The sequence below is a fragment of the Monodon monoceros genome, unplaced genomic scaffold (assembly GCF_005190385.1).
Source record: "Monodon monoceros isolate NGI ecotype Baffin Bay Population unplaced genomic scaffold, NGI_Narwhal_1 Super_Scaffold_12, whole genome shotgun sequence".
NCBI classification, from domain to species: domain Eukaryota; kingdom Metazoa; phylum Chordata; class Mammalia; order Artiodactyla; family Monodontidae; genus Monodon; species Monodon monoceros.
Genome location: NW_021703768.1, coordinates 169,305,210 through 169,327,688, shown reverse-complemented (window position 1 = coordinate 169,327,688; position 22,479 = coordinate 169,305,210). Strand labels below are relative to the sequence as shown.

The 22,479-nt window shown below is 45.1% G+C and overlaps 1 protein-coding gene across 2 annotated transcripts in view; it reads right to left on the bottom strand.

Moving 5' to 3' along the window:
• BRD4 (bromodomain containing 4) overlaps positions 1-22,479 on the bottom strand; it is an 81,444-nt gene that overhangs the window by 58,057 nt on the left and 908 nt on the right. Inside the window, exon 1 of one of the 2 annotated variants that reach the window (XM_029216754.1) lies at positions 22,313-22,327. The exons of the other annotated variant lie outside the window; for it this stretch is intronic. The gene's annotated coding sequence lies outside the window, so the exon portion shown is untranslated. Of the gene's footprint in view, positions 1-22,312; positions 22,328-22,479 lie in introns of those variants that run through there. 2 annotated transcript variants of the gene reach the window in all.

Genomic DNA, 22,479 nt, shown 5'->3' with positions numbered 1-22,479 from the left:
AAACTTGGCTATAATTCCAGGGCTAGTTTCTGGGTGTGGAATTTCCCTCTTTCCCACTGCTTTTCTCCAGAAAAGTTTTCTCAACATACCACAGCAACCAGCTACCTAGGGCAGGCTCATGTTCCAAAGGTTCATCAAGCCAGTTCTTGGGATGTCTCTGCCGGGTTCCCAGGGAAGAATGCTGTAAATGATGGCTGGATGCCAGGACTAATCCAAAATGAACAGAAATGCTGATCTCCTTGGAGCCTGGGGCTCTAGGGTCTGGCTGACATCCAAGATTCCCAGGATGCAGACAGTGTGGGGTGAGGCCTGGAGTTTGGGCCCTGTGTGGTGAAGTGGCAAAGCAGTCAAGGATAGTGAATAGTGGGGCAGGCTGTCCCAGACCCCACAGGCCATTCAGAGAACAAAGAACTAACACATCTACTTTCAAAAAGAGAAAAGATAAAACCATTCTTCGACTATGATTGTTTCCCCCATTGCCTCAGCACTCAACACCATAATACTTCATCTTCCTTAGAATTTCCAAATCAGGTACCAATTGGAGGTGCCACGAACAGGGACAGTGGCCCAGGGAACAAGCCATACAGTTGAAGCTGAACCTTGGTAGAGCCTGCCCATTCCAGAGAACCAGCTTGCTAAAGGAAGCTGCACCGCATCCAAACTCCTACTGCAGCCTGGGGGTGCCATATTCTGGTGTCTACATAGAATGTGTCCCTGGCACCTCAGAGCACTGGGCACATGATAGGAGTCCAAGGATTCTAGCCAGGTTCCCCATCTTTCTCAAAAAGATGCTTGTTGTTGCTCACACATGTACCATTCTGACACACTTGATTTCTTCCTTTGAATATACTAGGTCTTCCCTGTCTGAAATGCCCTGTTCTCCACAGCTCCCCATCCTGGCAAACCACTCTCCTTCAAGAAGCCTTCATTGAGTCCCCATCCCCTTCCCACACCAAGTGTGCCATAGGTGGCCTTCCCAAGAGTTCTTGTGGCCAGTTTTTGTCTTATCATAATCACAGGATCTACTTAATACTGAGAAACTAGACACTTTCTCCTTAAGATCTGGACCAAGGCAAGGATGTCCTTTCTCACCACTCCTCTAACATCGTGCTGGAAGTCCTAACTAATACATTAAAAAAAGGAAATGAAAAGAATACAGATTGGGAAGAAATAAGACTGTCTTTATTGGCAGATTACATGACTGTCTATATAGAGAACCCCAGAGAATCAACCAAAAAAACCACCTGGAACTAAGCAGCAATTACAGCAAGGTTGTAGGATACAGAATTAATATATGAAAGTCAACTGCTTTCCTATATACCAGTAATGAACAACTGGAAATTACAACCACAGCATACACTGAACTGTGATCATGTTTGTTCCCCTTCAAGTTCGTACTGCTATGGACAGCATCAAGTCAGTGCTTGGCAGGCTGAAAGGTCTCAATAAACGTTTGAATAAAGCCAGAAACAAACCATGGATACCAGCCATGCAAAGTCCAAAGCCTGGGACAGAGGCCTCCCAACCCCAGAGAGAGATGGCAGGATGCCTGCAGACGAGCCAGTGTGACTTCAGACAGTAGTAATGCAGAGAGTATGACATGGCTGCTAAAGTGAACAGGGAACCAAGAGGATCAGTGTAGGGGGTGGATCATTGAGGTGGCACCACAATGTGCAGTGTATTGATCTCCTAAACCACACTGAGCTTCTGAAGCAGCACTCAACCCAAGGGCAGAGCTCTAAATTTGAGTTTGGGAAATCCAGAGGCCTAAAGGGAGACAAACCAACTTACTCTCAATCCTCTGACAATCCCCTTAACAAAGGAAATGTGTTGACAGAGGCCCCTCTAATCTGGTTATCTAAGCACATAACCCCCTTTGCCTCCCCTTCCTGGGGGAGTGGTCTCTGATGGGGAGTGACCCCTCAGGTGAAAGACTGACTTCAGAGTCAGTAAGACCTTGGTTCAGATCCTGCTCATGTGACCTTAGGCAGGCACCTTAGCCTGACGCCCTTCTTCTATTGGGATTTTGTCATATCTACTTGTGTTTTTGTGAGAACTAAAAAGAAAGTAGAAAAAAGCAGTCAGCACAGCTTCAAGCAAACCATTAAAAACAAAAGTTCCTTCCCCTCCCACAAATAGGTAATCACAAGTTGTGAAACAGGAGCAGCCCTCAGTTACAGTCTCACAATCTTCACAAAAGACACAACATGGCAACCAGGACTGGCATCATTGCTATTATGGCACCTACAAATGTCAGGCCAGGGAGTCCTGCCATCCTCCTGCTGACCAAGCCACACAAACTGCAAGGTCTTCCCAAGCTGTTCCCTTACAGATCTAAATTTACTGAGTGCTTTTTCTCTTTTCTGTCTCTAAGAAAACATCAAGTGGAATATGTTACTCCCTCATCTTCACAAACAAGCAATACACAAACAAGACACAGAAGCATTTAGAGTCTCCAGACCTATCTTCACAAAGTTTGTAAATCGCCTTGGGTGGCTTCAGTTGCTTCTCAAGTCTTCTACTCATCAAAGCCTGACACACTCCCACACCTTCCTTTGTTTTGTCTACTGGACAAGTACAAGGAACATTCAGTTTGCATAATTAAGAGGTCTCTTTCAGAATTTGTTGACATTTCATCTGCTTTTGGATCTACCTTTGTAAGGGGCTCAGGTCTGGTGGGAGATGCCCCACTTGCTGACAAAGGGAATACAGATGTAGGCTCCAACTAGAAGAGTCCTCATTTCCTCTTGTCTGAGGCTGGCCCTCAGGGGTTACAGGGGATGTAAGAGGCAGAAAGCAGGGACGTCCCTGGTGGTCCAGTGGTTAGGACTTCGCCTTCCAATACAGGGGGTACTGGTTCGATCCCTGGTCAGGAAGCTAAGATCCCACATGCCTTGCGGCCAAAAAACCAAAACAAAACAGAAGCAATATTGTAACAAATTCAATACTTCAAAAAAATGGTCCACATCAAAAAAAAAAAAAAACTTAAAAAAAAAAGCAGAAAGCAACTGGTTCACTTGGAAATCGAAAATGGAAACAGCAGCATATAAGGGCCCAGCCCATAAAGCAAACACCCTGGGCTCCCAGCAGCAGAGAGGAAGAGGTGATGACTGCATGTCCTCATTCCCAATCTCAGGCATTTTTGCAATCTCATCTTCGAGGTGAAGGTGAAGCATAACAGGATGTTGTTACAACCAGCAATGTCCCCAACTGGGAGAACCACTAGGAGCCACAACACAACAGGCGGCCAGACACCAGGTCATGCAGCCGCTAACAACTGTGATAAAGGTTCCTGTGTGCCTGTTCTATGCAGGCAATGGAGCACAGCGCAGGCCCAAAGACTCACAACCCAATTAGGACTTCATTATTAAGCAGCAGTTTATTGGTGGGCTCTGCAAAACACACAAACATGGGTAAAATTCCACAAACGGAAATATTTACTGTAAGCACTGCTGGAATACTTGGTTTCTTTTTGCCTGAATCTTGCCTAAGGTTGTGGTTAACTTGAATGGCTGTCAAGAGAAGAATCAAAAAATGCTTCCCTTGCATCTTTTTTTTTTTTTTTTTGACTGTGCTGGGCAGCATTTGGGATCTTAGTTCCCTGACCAGGGACTGAACCCACGCCCCCTGCAATGGAAGCGCGAAGTCTTAACCACTGCACCACCAGGGAAGTCCCTTTCCTTGAATTCTTAATGTAAAAAGCTTGTGGTCACACTGATGATTCCTCTCTTCACTCCACCCTTGAAAAAGGGAGGAAACTGTACTTCTCTACAGCTTCCCTAACACTTGTGAACTAAACCAAAATTATAACAATCTACTTCCTACAACCAGAAAATCCGCTTAATAGACAGAACACCAAATCATTTATCCCTAGTAAAATACGCAATGAATCCAACTCCACCCAAGGCCTAGAGAAAGAAAATAGGCCCGGGCTTCCCTGGTGGTGCAGTGGTTGAGAGTCCGCCTGCCGATACAGGGGACACAGGTTCGTGCCCCGGTCTGGGAAGATCCCACATGCCGCGGAGCGGCTGGGCCCGTGAGCCATGGCTGCTGAGCCTGCGCATCCGGAGCCTGTGCTCCGCAACGGGAGAGGCCACAACAGTGAGAGGCCCGCGTACCGCAAAAAAAAAAAAAAAAAAAAAAGAAAAAGAAAATAGGCCCCACACTGAGAGATCCTTAAGCAGTTCAGGCTATTTCCTGGGATTCCAGCATTTGGGAACTAAACTAAACTGCAGACACATCATGCTGTCACTTTTATGGGTCATGCCTCAAGCACATCGCAAGAGCCCTCTTCTGTTGGCACAGAGCTGTTCCTTAATCTCAGGGCACTACAAACACTTGTAGACACAGACATTTGGGACGCAAACATGCTCAGCTACCACTGCTGCCCACCTGAATGCCCGAGGCTCTGGCCAGGCACTGCTTGCCTACACTTGTGACCCATGTGACTATCTCACAGCAGAAGGACCCAGAATTTTATAAGGTGATTATTATGCATGAATGGGCAGAGCACCTCTCCTCCCCACTGAAAAAAGAATCCTCCCCTTAGAGAACTCTGCAATTTTCACACAATTCTTTCACAATGATCTACTTGCTCCGTAGGCACAGTAACTAACTCAACAGTCCCCTGGTGGAAGTAGGGAATAGGATGAAGGGACATGGGGATGGGGCATCCAAGCTATGGCCAATCCCAGCTAAGAAGCGGTTTACTTTGATTCCCCAGCAATAGATGCCCTAGCCTCAGGCAGAACTCCCAATATGGACAGATATAGAGGCACACAGAACAGGGACATATTTCCATGGCTCCCAGCATGAGTGTACTCTGTGGCATAACGTTCGTGCTTCCTCCTTCCTCCCCAGAGCAAGGCTGCAGCAACAGGCTGCCACCAAGCAACTACCACTCAGGAGCAAGGCCCAACATTCCAGTGCTATCTGTCCTTACAGCAGTGGCCACCTGCTTCTGCGTCTTACCCACCAAGGCTCACAAGCAAAAAACATGACATAATTGCTGCTCTGGAGAGAGCTCATAAAGTGGTGGCTCTCATCTCCGGCTGCACAGAGAATTGCTTGGGGATCTTATTTTAAACACTCATGTGTAGAGCTGGGCATAGGAGGAGGGGCTGACTACAAAGAGGCACAAAACAATTTGGGGGAATATTGGAAATATTCTGTATCTTGACTGCCAGTGATGCATTTTTCAGAATGAATTTTATGGCATATAAACTTAAGAAAATGAATAAACAAATAAACCATGTCTGGGCCCCACCTACTTCAGACCTGCTGCTGTGCAGGGAAGGTGGAGACAGACCCACAGGTTAAGAACAAAAGCAGCCTGGTCTGAACCTCAACTTCCAGAACTAACCTGAGAGACTTGTAGCAACAGACATCGTCATTAGACTTGTGATTCCTCATCTGTGAAAGGGAGTAGTTAACAGGGCCCATCCTCAGGATAGTCCCAAGGATCAGCAGGCTTACATATAGTGCCCGCCTTATGTGAAGTGCCTAATGTTGTTCAATCACAGCTTTTTTGGGGGTGGGAGTGGGGGTGGGAGAGGTATTGAGAAAGACCCAAACTACTCTACTTTCTGGAATGATCCATCCACCTTGTGCAGACTGGAAACTCCTCCAAGATGAGAGCAGCTACTGGAGCACTGCTGAACAACTACATGTTATAAATTGCTTTTCTGAAAGGAAAATTCAAGGTAAAGAATGGGTTCTGTGACTTGTGGTTTACATTTAAGACAGCAAAGCAGCGAAACTAACAATCTTAAAGGAGTAATAAAAAAATCCTTGGGCTTCCCTGGTGGCTCAGTGGTTAAGAATCCGCCTGCCAATGCAAAGGACATGGGTTCGAGCCCTGGTCCGGGAAGATCCCACTTGCCGACGAGCAACTAACCCCGTGTGCCACAACTATTGAGCCCACGTGCCGCTACTGAAGCCCACGTGCCTAGAGCCCGTGCTCCGCAACAAGAAAAGCCACCGCAGTGAGAAGCCCGCGCACCACAACGAAGAGTAGCCCCCACTCGCCGCAACTAGAGAAAGCCCGCGCACAGCAATGAAGACCCAACGCAGCCAAAAACAAAAAAAAAAACAAACGAAAAACCTTGTAGGCTGCACAACCGAAACATTTCCTGCGCTCACATCAGTTAGGGAAGTGGGGCTACTCCTAGCTCAGAGTAGGGGGAAAGTTGATACCCAGCTATTGAAGAGTGTTTAAGACAGTTCATTAATCTTTTGAGAAAATTAACTTACCCTGATAGAACACTACTGTGTAGAATAATTTTTCATACTAAATGTTTCCTAGAGGACCTTGGCCCGATTTTACAGTTTTGGTTAAATCTCAAAACTAGTAAAGATATTTGCTGCTGCAGGGCTGGGAGGGGGACTCCTAGGCAACAAGTGCTAGAGAACCAAACAACTCCCTACTGGCCCTGACAACAGAACACCTTTGGGTTCAGAGGGAACAAGCAGCAATAAGCAAACAAGCCAATACTGCCTGTAGACTGAGATCTCTTGATTAAAACATTTAGCTGTCACTACAATAAAATGTAACAAAGCCACAAGTAGGGGAAAGGTCACCCTGCAGCACAACACCTATTTCCACATGTGTAAACTCACAGGGTTACTTACAATCAATATTCCCCTCATACTATGTTCTGGTGTTGATGGGACATGTGTATAGATCCTATCTGTCACCTCTAACTGTGACATGACAGCCACTACCCATCACAAAAGGCCAAAGCTTACAACTCCCCAGCTGTCTTACATTGGGACATTTCTGGTTTTTCCAAATGTGGACATTACAGGGTTGAGAGGGATCAACAAATGTTTGATGGCTGAATTAATACATGCCCAGCTCAGTGGTCCCCTCCATGAAAGGTGTATGACGAAGCCCCTGATCAAAATGGAAGCAAGAACATTGGAGAGTGAAACTGGAAAAGGCTCTAGGGGAATATACACCGCAACACACTCGATGAGCAATGCTTGAAGTCTATGCCCTTCAGTCTCCTCACTCTGACATCTGATCTCCTAGAGCACATGCAAAAATGTCCACCCATCCTTCATGGTCATTACGCTCCTCCAGAGGGAAATGCAAAGTGTCTCTAATCATGGGCATCCCTACTGTACCACACCACACAATCCCAGCCCATTCTATCTCTCCATGAATCAATCGGAAAATGCACACTGTGACACAAATGCCAAACATCACCAGATCCCCAGCCTTCTGTTTGTTTGCTCACAGGAATGCACACCGTGTGTCTGCACATGTGGTCACTGGTGGTCACTAAACAAGCTCCTTTCAAGGCCCAAAGCTCCTGGTTAGAAGAGTGTCCAGACTCAACTTTTTAACTGGAGTTAGGAAGCAGTCATTTATTTCTACAATGCATCAGATTTGCACTAATCATCTCTAAGACTGAGCACCTGCCTGCACCAGGCAAGTTTGCACACAGCTGAACATTCTCCAAGCCGCCAGTGCCCTGCCAGAAGATTTGCTGAGCAGTCAAACCCAGCCTGGCCGCGATGGCTGTAGCAGTTGGCAGGCAATGTACTAGCAACAACTTTCTGGGTTAAGTGCCAACTTCCCCCGAGTGTCCACATGCTTAGGGAATGCAGTTGGACTCAGAACAAGGAGGAAATTACTGAATGCCTACTGAGGCTTGGGGCTCAGTGTGCTGGGATGCTGTATTCCGACCTCACAAGAACCTTGCACACAGCAGAGATCAGGATCTCATTTTGTAGCTGAGGACACTGATGCAGAAGAAATCAGTCATTTATATGAGGTCACAAAGCCAGCAAGGGATTCAGAGGCTGCATGACTCCTCACCCTGTACCCAAAAATCATTTCCTGATGGATGAAGGGCATACATTTGAAAGGCAAAACTCTACAACTTTTAAAAGATAAAACAGAATATTTGATTTCAGGTAGTGTTCTCACAAACTGTAAAACAGAGTCATAAATTCATCTATGTTAAAATTAAGATTTTCTGTTTGTCAAAAGATAATACAGAAGTATGTGTGGTGGTGGTGGTGGTGGTGTTGACACCAAACTAGGGGGAAATATTTGTAAAATGTACTAGCCACAAAGATCTGGTGCTCAGACTTTATAAAGAACAGCTGCAGGGACTTCCCTGGTGGCGCAGTCGTTAAGAATCCGCCTGCCAATGCAGGGGACACGGGTTGGACCCCTGGTCCGGGAAGATCCCACATGCCATGAAGCAACTAAGTCTGTGCGCCACAACTACTGAGCCTGTGCTCTAGAGCCCGTGAGCCACAACTACAAGCCTGTGCACCACAACTACTGAAGCCCGTGTGCCTAGAGCCCGTGCTCCACAACAAGAGAAATCACCACAATGAGAAGCCCACTCTCCGCAAGTAGAGAAAGCCTGCACGCAGCAATGAAGACCCAACGGAGCCAAAATAAATTTAAAAACCTTGAGGATATTAAAAAAAAAAAAAGGCTGCAAATCAATTTAAAAAGATAAGCTAAAGGAAAATGACAAAAGTCAGAAACAAGTATTTCAAACAAGTACAATAAACACAAGAAGATGCTCAACCACGTTAATGTGCAAATATAAGAAGTCTGTTAATGTCAATTTTGGTGAAAATATGGCTCAACATTTTCAGATGTGGGAAGGTAAACAGATGCAACTGTTTTTTTACAGCAATTTGGCATTAAGGCATCCCCCATGGCCTAGTAATCCCACTTCCGGGCACTTACTTAAGACACTTGCACACCTCTTGGATGCATGCAAGCATGCAGAAGAATGCTATAGCAAGAAGATTTTCTCTTGACTGAATTCTTATCACAGCTACTCAGAACCAAACCCTTATTCAATGAGATCATTTGTCATTTTATAAAGTCAAGAAAAGTTTTAAAAGTAAAATGAGGGGCTTCCCTGGTGGCGCAGTGCTTGAGAGTCTGCCTGCCGATGCAGGGGACACGGGTTCATGCCGCGGTCCGGGAAGATCCCACGTGCCGCGGAGCGGCTAGGCCCGTGAGCCATGGCCGCTGAGCCTGCGCTCAGCAACGGGAGAGGCCACAACAGTGAGAGGCCCGCATACCGCAAAAAAAAAAAAAAGTAAAATGAAAACCTATTCCTTCAGGGCACACTTGTTAAATGAATTACCACCTTTCTACCACTGGGTTGCTGCTCACCACTGGAGATATTAAGGTCTCTAAAACACCTGTCACACCCCGCCCCCAGTCGTTTTAATCATACATGGCACAGACATGGCGAACACCTTTACTCACCACTGAATCGTTACTGTGCACGCAGAATACAGCACAGCACCTGATTTCTTAAGAAGTCCCACGCACACACACTGATGGAAACATCCAATTCAGCATGTCTGCTTCAGGCAGGAAATTCCTTTTAAATAAGGGTCCCTATGTGGGAAAATAAGCACCCAAGAGCTGGAACTCAATTTCACCCTACAATAAAGTAGCGCTTAGAGACTGCGAGGCTCACCAAAATCCTAAGAGATCATCCAGTTCACATCCCTGAGTTAACAAGCCTGGGTGGGGCGCCTGGGCTAAAGATGACACTCCAGCTTACTACTCCCCCAAACTCCCTCTCATATACTTTCACTGGAGTATCAAGGGGAAAATGGAGGTGAAACCAAATCAAGGCATTTTGGCGCTCTGGTGGAAACCTTTTAAAGGCGAGGTTTAATTCCACATGTGTGAATTTCTTCATGAGACTCTTCAGGAGAGTGGCACAGAATCCTGGATGAAAAGATCTGCCCAACCAAAGTAACGACCCTCCTCTGACCATTCTCTGCCCTGGTGAGTTTTTTTTTTTTAATAACCCCCGATCTTTTGGACCAAGGGCATGGCCTGCCTCCAAAGAACAGGTGTTTGCTTGCAGAACTATCCAGGTTTCTGTCCAGGCCTCGGCTGTCCTCACAGATGGATGAGCCTAAACATCAGTTCTTTTCCTATACTCACAGCTGGATAGTCTCTTCCTTTTCTGACTGCCTGAACTGTACCTCTCAGAAAGCACTTCCTAGGTCTGCCTTGTTCTCATTATGTACCATCCCAACCATCTGCATGAGGTGGATTCCTTCCTCTCTTCTGCTGTAGAACAGAAATCATGAACACCTGGGCTCTAGAAACAGGCCTTGCCACTTACCAGCAACCCCACCCAAGTGACTGAGCTCTCTGGGTGTCAAATTCCTTACCTGCAAAACGCAGATGATACCAGTACCCATTTTCTGAGGACTTTAAGGAATACAGAGTCTTAGAAATCCAGCACCTGGCACACAGTAATCACTCAAATATTCACTAAAATGGACTGATCATAAATGGATGCACAAGCTCCCCAGTCTGTGGAGGGGAATACAGTGGAGAAAGAGAAGTGACCCACATTGCAGCTCCATACATTAAGGCTGACCCAAACCAAGCAGGGTGACTCCTGTTCAAATTTACCATTTCAGAATAGGCAAGCAAGAAGAAACAGAAAAAAAGGCTTATTCAGAAAAGGTAGTTCTACCCTTTGAAGGGAAGTCTATTCACAGGCAACTATTTGCTAAAAGCCCTGAACCTTTTCACAAAATCAATGATCAAAGATAACTATTGTCTCAAGATGAACAATTAGGGGGTGGGAGGGGTTTGAAAGAGCCATAGGACAGGGAGGGTACCCAGCTCTCACAAGTGCAAGGGAAGGGTACTCAAATGGGTTCCCAGAACAAAAAGGCCCATAGATGTCCTGAGAAATGACACAGAGGACAGGCAAGCTAAGCTATGGGCCTGTCAGCTCCAACTCTGGTAACTCCAAACTGCATTCCTGGCATTACAAATATATGTGAGTTATTATCTTGAAACAGATGAACATGAAGGTGGTGTTATCTCCAGACAACCAATCTGTGAGCTCAATTGTTTCCTGGCGTCAAAAGGAAAACAGAGACGCATATACACAAACTTCATTACTTAGCAGCTTTTTATAACTAAAAGCACTTCAGAGGTAAGAATTTTAAATGAAGATTATAAACGAAAACAACCTACACATGGATGGTACCACCTCTTACAAAACTCTTTCATATAGGCTATGTGTTTATTTAATTACAGAACAGAAAGGGAAAACTGCTTAAGTAACAAAGCCATGGCTGTACAGTAAGACTGTAATTCAACTGAGCAGAGCAATGGGATTAATTAAAGCCAAGATCAACAGAAAATGAAAAGGGGAAATATCCATCAGCATATACAAGTCTATCTTCAAACTTTAGAAATTAGGGGAAAGCAAAGGGATTTTAATATTGTTAAAAAGAGGACAACAGGCCCAAAATGGTGTCTCCTATGCTAAGCCCCATGTCCACAAACCACAACTTAGTTTCGGCTCTCCCAAAATGGAATCTTAAACCAGTCAATCGGGAATCACCTGGTCAGCACTACTGAGGTAATCTGCCTGACAGACCCCTAACATCCCTAAAAAGAAAGTGACCTTGCCACAAGCAATCTGTTTTTTGATAGTATAATTTCCCTCATCCTGCTCTCTGTTACTAAGTCTTTCGTTTGTGCAGCTCCTTGGGCGCTCCTTCCCATCTGCTAAATGGGATGCTGCCCCATTCATGAATCATTGAATAAAACCAGTAAGATCTTTGAAGTTTACTCGGTTCAATTTTTCAAACAATATGCCCTATTCTTAGAAGTAACACAAGTTCTTTTCCATCCTTTGACAACTCTGCCCCAATTACAAAGTATGAATTATTCAAGTTTACGATACTGGATTTCCCATTCCTTCTACCAGACAAGGATTTGGGAAAGGAGAGCAGAGTGGCACCATGCACACCACCTGTGTAGCATGTTCATATCCCTAAGCATAAACATATCACACTAAAGAATGGTACTTTCTCATCCCACAAGCTCTATCTCCCTCAGTCTGCAGGTTCAAGTGCATGCATGGAATAAAGGGTGCTGCAGCTGACAGCAGGCGCTAAGCCACATAAAGGACCATAGCCATGAATCTTTCTAAGTCTACCCACATCCAACACCATGAAATCATCAGGCTGGCTAGCGACCCATTGGATTACCTTCTGCAGCAAAGGCTCCAGGCCAACAACAAATCCTGGAGATGGTTTTATGAACAGCACAAACAGCTTCAGTGAAGAGTCCCAGAACAAAAACCTTCCTTCATCTGCAGCCGCTGCAATAAGCCCATTCTGGCACATTCTGACATTCATCTCCAAGAAAGAGAACAAGCTGAAAAAGAAGGGCGCAGAGGGCCCCTGGACAGATGTGTACCACAGCTGACACTGGTTACTCGACAGCTCTGTAAAAATCTCTGGAGGATTTTCACAAGGACAAACCAAAAAGGGTGCTCCACACAGTTTCCTACAGTCATAAATTTGCAAATGCCTGCAAAAGCAGGATGCATGCAAAAAAGAAAGTCTTCAAAACCATCAAGAGTCTTTTAATTAACATAATTATTCATTCTCAAAGTAAAATCCAAGAAATTCATTTTAGTACATGCTCCCTGAATGGGCTTTAGGGTTCTGAGAACTGCCCCTGCCCCCAAACTGTTCAACATTCGCACATATGCATTTTTCTGGAAGAAGGATCCACAGTGCTATCTGTCACATTCTCAAAGGGACCTCCAACCTCCCCTCAAGTTAAGAACTGATGCTCTAGGGACTTCCCTGGTGGTCCGTCCAGTGGTTAAGAATCCGCCTTCCAATGCAGGAGATGCGGGTTTGATCCCTGGTTGGGGAACTAAGATCCCACATGCTGCGGGGCAACTAAGCCCGCACGCCGCAAGTACTGAGCCTGCGCGCTCTGGAGCCTGCCGCCACAACTAGAGAGAAGCCTGCGCGCTGCAACAAAGAGCCCGCACACCACAACAAAGACCCAATGCTGCCAAATAAATAAATTAAAAGCAAAAAAACTGATGCTGTAGTGAAAAGTAGGGCTGGTCTATCCTTGGCCACTGGACCCTCAATTATTTTGAGCCCCTTAAAGAACTGAATAAATCCAAGAGCAAGAACTGCAGGAAAATGATTACTCTAGCAATGTTTAACACTTGTTTTTGATTATGGAAATCTGAGTAAGCTTTCTGTAATACTAGAGGAATGCCAAGCAGCAGACTTTACAAGAACTTAAGTACAGAAACAGCTTTACAAATGACTTTTTGTGTGGATGAAGATGAATCCAGTCCACTGAAATGTTCTCCATAACAAGTTCATTCATGCAAGCGTTTGCCGATGTTTATCTACCTGGTCTCTTAACCCAGTCTTCCCCTGCGCTTCATTCTGTGATCTAAGCCCATCTCACCCCTGTGCTTCCTGAGGGCTGTCTTTCTGGCCAAACTGGGCTCTATCACCAGTGGCTGGAGTCCTCTTGCCCACTCAAGAGACTATTGAGACTTGGCTTGACTCCTCCCAGAGCCCCCACAGCAACTCCCACTGTACCTGGAACCTGGAATAAACCATGTCGTTCATTTAATCCTCTATCAAAGATTTGGAATACACACATCCTTGACCATCTTCACTCTATCCTTTTTCTTGGGTAACTCATTCTAAGCTGATTTCACCTAATTCTGGTTTATGACCAAGTATGGTAAATTAGCTTCCCTTTCAGCCATCCAAAACTTGCTTCAAGTTAGGGGATACACTTGACTTCTAGTGTAAACTATAGACAGTTTGACAAAAATTATCCCATCTAGAATGACTCATAATGGTGAGCAAGATGCTGCTGGGGGCTACCACTTGAGGTGAGCAAGTGGAGGGCAGAGATGGGATAAACGTGTCACGTTTGAGGCGAGGTGGTTCGGCATTCCCACTCTGCACGTGGTCAGGGATGGGCAATGACCCAAGCCAGAGTCTTCCGTCATTAGAGAGCACTACTGGGGAAGAATCACTCTTGACCTTGAGGTCAGGATATCAGAGATAAAGAACAGCTCTGATGTCCCTATTTGAGCCCCTGAATTCAGCTGTGCCCAAGGCCCACTCCAGACTTATCACATCAACCAACAAATTCCCTTTCATTTCAACCTGTTTTATGCCTGGTATTTTCACCGGAGAGACCTAACCAATACAGCCATTTCCTTTAAAACTGACATCTTCACTAAAAACTTGGGAAGACACTATCTGAGAATAAAAGACAAGTAACTTGCCTTACACATACACACACAAAATACTCTTCACATACTTCTTGTTTTGCTTGTTACGAACTACTGACAACCTTCACCACTACATGCTTCCTCAACTTCCCCATCCCACTCTACCCTCCAAAGAGCTTCTAGCAAGCAGAGTACAAGAAAGAAAAGAAAGTGAAGATCAATGGAGGACTTCCCTGGTGGTGCAGTGGTTGAAAATCTGCCTGCCAATTCAGGGGACACGGGTTCGATCCCTGGTCCGGGAAGATCCCACATGCCACAGAGCAACTAAGCCCGTGGGCCACAGCTACTGAGCCTGAGCTCTAGAGCCCGCAAGTCACAACTACTGAAGCCCGCGCACCCTAGAACCCATGCTCTGCAACAAGAGAAGCCACCACAATGAGAAGCCCACACACCGCCAACGAAGAGTAGCCCCCCCTCGCCGCAACTAGAGAAAGCCCACGTGCAGCAACGAAGACCCAACTCGGCCAAAAAACAAGATCAATGCACTTCACTTGCTACTAGAAAGCATATCCAGGACAGTCACCCTTGCGCAAGTGATGAAGGAACAGATTGCAAAATGGCCACCAAAACAATTTAAAAAAAAGTTTTCAGGGTACCCACAGCTACCATTGAGAGGTATCTAAAATGAGGTTATTTCACACTAGGCTGACAAGATTCACAATAAGAAACAGATTTTGTCATGTACACAGTACATAAAATCACAGCAAAGGTTTTATGAAATACCCTTGAATGTGTAACACCCTTTGACATTTCCTTTTTCTCCCTCCTTAAACAATGACTGCAACCTACTAAATTCAGTTCATTACCCAGAGTATGAAAAACACAGATATAAAATAATAATTACTCTCTCTTAAAATCTAGATTGTGGTCAAAGTTCTCTGGAGCCCAAACCTATTCTCTCATTTTACACATGAGAAACTGAGACTTGAGAGGATATGCGACTGGTCCAAGGAAGGTACACAGCAGATGCAATGTGTCCAGCCCAGTTCCTTCCTTCTCTCCCTCTTGTGTGCACACACACGCATGTGCACACACACAACATGCACTGGCAGGCTCCACACTCCATGCAGTCTGCCTGTTTCAACCCTCACAATAACGATCTGCTCACCTGAAACGTATGCTTCCTCAAACACAGCGGAAAATGTTTCAAGTGTGAAATCCCCAAATTTATCTCACTTACATAAAACAATCTCAAAAGCCAATTCGCCAGCAAGCGTGTATGTTATTGCCTGGGATAGGACAACTGGGGACGTTAGTCACACACAAGGACACGGATATTACTAATTCCTGCTTCTAGAAATTACATAATACCAAGCCAACACCTTTCCCTGGCACTGCTTCCACAGTGTACCAGTGTCTCTTGGCATAACAGCAACTAGGAACAAATAAGCAGTTTCAGCCTTAAGGGGACACCAGGCCAAGAGAAGTGACCACAGGCAAAGTGAGGCCTGGACGGCTATTCTAGAAACCCTTTATGCAGAGCAAAAGAAGCACCCTCTCACCAATCGAATATAATACAGGTCAGATACTCCCCTACCTTCCCCCAATCTGAATACAACACAGAGGCCAGACACCCCCACCTGTTGTCTACTCAATCAATGCTTATTCATACAAATCCCATTTTACACAGGAGGAAACTGAGGTTTAGGGAGATTATGTAACTTGCCTGAGGTTGAGGTCAAGGCCAGAAGGGAGTGGGCCTGGACTGATCCCTGACATGGACTCCACAGTTCTCAGTACACAGCTCCACCCAAGCCCAACCAACTCTGCTAGCCACAGCCCAGAGTCCTGCAACTTCCTACATTGAGCAGAACAGGCCAACACTTGTCAAAGAAAAGATCACAGAATACCCTACACCTAGGGTGAGCTTAAAAAAGCCTTTATTTGTAAGTATGTCACAGATCAAAAAGAAGAAATGGCATATTCATTTAGGTACTCTTAATTTGCAGTTAAATGCTCAGATTTAACAGTTTAACACAAACTAAAGGCATTCCACATGGACCTGGATACTGATGGCCCCTAGTAATGGTGACTGGCATCGACTGGTTCTTCTGGTCAACAGGCCCAAAGTCCACCAACAAGAACTCAGCCTCCCAGCCAGACACTCCACTTTCCTGGCCCATCAACCAACTGCCTGCCTCCCTTCCAGGGAGTCCCTGACTTGTGATACAAACCTTCCTGCAGACCAGAATCCTTTCAACAAATCCAGATGTCAACACAATTTAATTTAGGGCCAAAAGAGGCAGGGAAGGTATGGAGAGATGCTACGCTTGTGCTCCGCAAAAACTTCCTCCATCAGCAACTCCCAATGACTGCTGCCTTTGTTCAGACAACCAGGTTTTAATAAAATAGTTAAGTTACACCTTAGGCCTGAGGATATACTGGACCACCTTCCCCTGATGGATCATTTCTCCAAACTCTGCAGCCAACAACATCCCAGGGTGGGCACCCCCAAAGCTTGCTGAATTTCCATTAATCCCATTACCACCACTTTTTTTTTTTTTTTTTGCGGTACGCGGGCCTCTCACCGTTGTGGCCTCTCACACCGCAGAGCACAGGCTCCGGACGCGCAGGCTCAGCGGCCATGGCTCACGGGCCCAGCCGCTCCGCGCCATGCGAGATCTTCCCGGACCAGGTCACGAACCCGCGTCCCCTGCATCGACAGGCGGACTCTCAACCACTGCGCCACCAGGGAAGCCCACCACCACTTTTAATCTCATTATCAGATAAACAAATCCTCACCTAGAAAAACCAACCCCTACTTTATATCACCTCCCCCATTGATCTCTACTCACAGCTCACTTGAAGGAAGACGCAACACACAGGGGGATCTGAAAGGCACCTGGCCGATCTTGATATCACCCGGTGACATGGTTTCCAGGCATGTCAGCTGGTCCACCTTCCTACCCTCAGCTGCTCTACTTTGTAATACCTGGCTACCTCTTCCCACTTCTATTCTTCACCCTGGATAATGACAGCAAGTAAGTAGCTAACCTTGAGAAAGCACTGCCTCATTTTATCCTCAACTTAAAGATGGAGAAATGAAGTCTGGGGAAGGCTGAGTGACAGGCGAAGGTCACACAGCAGGCAGGAGGGCCAGGATTCCAACTGGGGTCTAACTGTGCCACACTGGTTGTATCAGCCTTTGGAGCAGGGCAGCAAAAATGAGACAGGACTGGACTGCCAAGAGGCTGTTCAAGCCCTCCCCAGAGCACTCAAGTAACACTGGACTTCTATCACAGAGTCAGGAATTCTGCGACTTGATTTCAGGAAACAAAGTCCAACTCTGGGCAGGAGAGTAGAAAGGTCAAAGAGCGTAGAAAGGTCAAAGAGCAAGATCTCAGAGACACTTCTGCTTCTCAGAAGGCTTCAGAACACACTCAAAACCACATTTTGTTTTTAAACAGTTACTATTTGTGTGTGGAGGGGAACTGTTAAAAACCTCACCCTTATAAACAAGACACTGTCAAGCTTAGATTGGAGAAAGGGAAGTTCATGGGACTTTTCTAGAAAACTAATTTGTATCAACTTTCCAAAAACGCACACCCTTTGGTCTGGTGATTCCATTTCTAGATATGAAAAAAAGAGAAAACTTGAAAATCATGTCCAAAAATGGCAGCATTAAATTATGGTACATTCACGTAATAGAATTTTAGGCAACCATTTAAAATAGAGTATTTTGGGAATGTTCACAGTGTAATATTTTTTGAAAAAATAACAGCACAATCCAATTTTGTTACTCATGTAGAAAAAAAACTGGCACAAAAATGGGGTTAGGTAACAATTTTTAACAGTTAACATCACCTTAACACTGTATTTTCCAAATTTTAAAAAATGACCGTGCACTACTTTTGTTTAAAGAGAAAATCCCATAAAACCTCTTTTGCAAATGATGTGGATCAACCAGTGCTATTCCCCCTCCGGATTTGGTCAAGAACAGGACAGATGGCTGCTCTGCCCTATCTTTGACACTGGACTCACTCTCCATCTATTTCTTTAGAATGGAATACATCCCATGATTTATGCTGGGACATGTGGATGCAGTTTAATCAAGTTTAATCAGTTGTAGCCTGCTTGGACTGGAAAAAAAAAACCTAAGTGTTTTTAAAATTAACCTTTATAACAATGGTACGAGTTTGGGTTGCATCTTCCAGACTGTTTTCTGTGCCTCACCAGCATTTCAAACTGTTCTCTAACAATGTACAATTTAAAAAACCAAATGGGGATCAAACCGTGCAGACTGTACTACATGTCAACATGCTGACATCCCTGCACTTCCATTTCCTCATTCTTTTAAATGGCTACACCACATTCCATTAAGCTTTTTTTTAACCCCTCCATCAAAGTACTAGAAAAATCACTGCAGTTAAAAAGTCATTGTGCATTCTCAAAAAGTTAAGTACCATGACCTAGCAATTCCACTCCTAGATATCCATCCAAGAGGAATTAATACAAATGTCCACACAAAAATGTGTACATGAATGTTCATAGCAGCACCATTCACAATACCCAAAAAAGTGGAAACCCAAATATCCATCAACTGAATAAATAAAATGTGACATATCCATCCACACAATGGAATATTACTTAGTTATAAGAGAAATGAAGTACTGATTCATGCTACAGCACAAACCTTAAAAACATTATGCCAAGTAAAAGGAGCCAGCCACAAAAGGTTATGTATCATATGATCCCTGAAATATCCAGAATAGGCAAATTTATAGAGACAGAGTGTAAATCGGTGGTTGCCAGGGATTGGGGGGATGGAATGTGACTGCTAATGAATAGGGATTTCTTTTTGGAGGGATGAAAATGTTCTAAAACTGGTTGTGGTGGTGGCTGCACCATTCTGAACATACTAAAAACCACTGATTTGTATGCTTTAAATTGGTGAACTATCATTTGTGAATTATATCTCAATAAGCCTGTTATAAAAACACTAAAAACAAAAAGATAAGATTTTACAATGTTAGTATAATACTCAAAACATAATGTATATTCAATAAATATTTGGAGAGAATGAATACGTTAAGAAAGAATATATGTACCACAGAAAATCACTGTGCAAATATCTTTTTGTCTTCCCTTATACATAGTAGAAGCTCAGGAACTAAGTGTTACAATGGATTGGCCAATCACATGAAATCAGAATATTAGAAAGGGCTCAATGTTTTTAAACAAAAAAAAACAAAACCTTTTTACTGACAAAATGAGATCCACATTAAGAAATGCTACGCATACTTGTTTATCACCCACTTCAACTTCCTCTTAAAATACTTTTCCCAGGTCAGGACTGACCCACAGCCCAAACCCACTCACCACATTTCAAACTGCTAAGTGGGAGACACACAGCAGACAGTGCACAGAAGCAACTGCATGCCATGCTGCTTGGACTATTAGTAAGTTTACTGCAATTAGGGACCTTAACGTTACCTTAGTTAAAATTTACGTCTCCCGGGCTTCCTTGGTGGCACAGTGGTTAAGAATCCGCCTGCCAATGCAGGCGACAAGGGTTCGAGCCCTGGTCCGGGAAGATCCCACATGCCGCGGAGCAACTAAGCCCGTGCACCACAACTACTGAGCCTGTGCTCTAGAGCCCACGAGCCACAACTACTGAGCCTGCATGCCTAGAGCCCGTGCTCCGCAAGAGAAGCCACCGCAATGAGAAGCCCGTGCACCACAATGAAGAGTAGCCCCCGCTCGCCGCAACTAGAGAATGCCCACGCACAGCAACCAGTTCAGCCAAAAATAAATAAATAAAATAAAAACAAAAATTCACGTCTCCTGTAAGTCACTACTGACCAATTATGCCCACTGTTAATATTTTACTGATTTAAAAGGAATTACTTGCACTTGGTATCATGGGCATGTCAAATTCTTCCTAAATTATCTCTCCAGTTTATTCACTCAAGGAATATTTTAGCTGCTCTTCTAAGGTGCTGAGGATACACTAGAGAATAAAAATAGACAAAGCCAAGCAAACAAAACCCTGCCCTCAGAGAACTTACAGTCTAGTAAAAATAAAAATAATAATAATTTAAGGAAATCTTATTTTTTACAAACTCGTGTCTTATGAATTAAATAAAATGCCAGCACCACCAAAGAATCCCCACAATTCTCACCTTGCAAATGTTCAGTCTTTTCAAAACACTAAAAATCACAAAGATTTATTAAACATTAATAGAAACACTGAAACTGTTCTCAATAACAAGCTTTTCTCTCCTTTTTATAGATCTGCCAGGAACATAAAGACAAACGTGTCAACTTTACGATTTTATTCAAAATCAGAATTTGAAACATTTCACATCCACACAATTGTTACAGATGAGGACAGCGGGTTGTCAGAGCAGATTTAACAGCCCAGGGTCTTCAAATCATTGATACGAAATGGTTTTTACTATAAGTTAAAAAAAAAATAACCCTCCAATCTCCTTCCAGAATTCATAAATCTCAAGTCATTCAATAACCTGAATTGTGTAACATGAAAATACTGCATCCCCTCCACCTCCAAAAGCAAAAGTGTAACTTAGTACAAAGATCACAACAACTGGCTCAAAAAGGTAACTTTTGGAAACAAAGTCTAAATTCCTGTAAACAATTCAATAATTTAGTGGAAATTTTACAAAGTGGCCAATGATTCTCTTGCAATTCTTAGGTAATTTTTTTTCTCATCTCTATCCCAGGAAGGGAAGGTAACCATATAGACACCTGAGAACAGCCAACCCATCCTTAAAATGCAGCCACTTTCATGTTCTAACTTTCACCTGTAGGCAAAATTCCTTATCTTCAGCAATTGGCTAGGGCTGAATTCTAGCAAGATTCACACATGTGGGCTCATCTCCTCAGGTTAAGACCAACTAAAACCATCTTAAGAGACTAACTCACTCCACAGCTTGAGCCCTTAGATACTTTGTTTCCTACTAAGGTTATGGGGTAGGGCAGATAACAGGGGAGCAATGCGCTGTTTTAGATCAGGCTTTTCTCCATTTGGTCGAGGGAAATCATCGGAGAGGTTTATTTTCCCCAGGCTGAAAATTTGGGGGAGAAGGGGTTAGTTATCTACAATGCCTTGGGGGAAAGATAAATCCTATCCAAATTAAACCGAAAATAATGTTTTATCATATTACTGGCTAAGTCATAAAATAGACTGTGCCATCCAAAAGCTTCTCGAAACTGGTAACATATTCATAAATCCTCCTGGGTATCGCTTTCTTTACAACCTCCAAGGACTAAATTCCAAGAACTAACAATTTAAGGAACCTGACAGCCCCATTCATAAAAATCTCCCAAACATTATTACAGCACCAAAGAGCCACTGGCTTAGAGGTACACTGAGACGGTTTCTGTAAACACGAACAGGTAGAGCCCTCTCGAAGGTAAGCAAAGACACTTCAATTCTCATTCACTTCTCCAAGAGGTCACTTCTTGCATCCAGCACACATACAGAAAGTAACCCAAGGGCCAAGACCATACACCGCACGAGGCTGCACAAAACATTAAATGAGTAAACAAACAAAAACAACACTTCAGAAGACAATGCGTGATCTTGACTAAAAGAGAGGTCAGTCACTCAGCAAAAGAACATGACTCATCCACGGGCCTGAACAGAAGTATTTATACTGCCCACTACACCGAAGTGGGATTTCCCATCTTCATCCAAGGCTGGGCCTTAGGAGTATCTCAGTCGAGTGAAGTTGTGTTACTTCCATTTTGGAGGGAGGGGGGTCATTTTATTTCGCTGAATCACAACTCCCCCACATCCCCACCCCATACCACCACCACGCACAGGACTGCAAATAGACGAGACCCTGGCAAGGACGCCAGCAAGCACCGACCGAGCAAAACAAAGCGCCCAGTGAGGGGCTGCCAAGCCGGGAGTGGGTGGGTAAAGGGGGCCAGGCTCGCCCCTCAGTGCACCGCTCCCGCCCCCAAGAGCCTGTCTCCGGGCAGGTGTGCAGCGGCAGCCTTCTCCCTCCACCGGGGGACCAGCCCCGTTCTCTGCAGAGCTCCGGCGACAGCCCGGAAGATGAGGAAATGAGGGCGGGGGCGCGCTGCCCCAGCCTGGACAAGAGGACCAAAGCACCAGGGAGCGCATTGGGCCCGCCCCACGTGAGCGTCCGGGCCGGGGCCAAGCCCGCCCCGGGGACTGCGGCCGGGGACAGCGGCGCCTGTGACCACTACGCCGGGCCCGGACTTACCGGGGCCAGGCGCGCCGCGGAGTCCGCGGCGGCCGCTTCCTCCTCCTCCTCCTCCTCCTCACTTGACAAAATGGCGGCGACAGGAAGTGCCGGGCGCCTCGGCCCGCCCCCCGCCCGCCCCCGGCCACCCGCCCCGCCGCTGCGCCCGCGCCCCCCGCCCGCGCCCC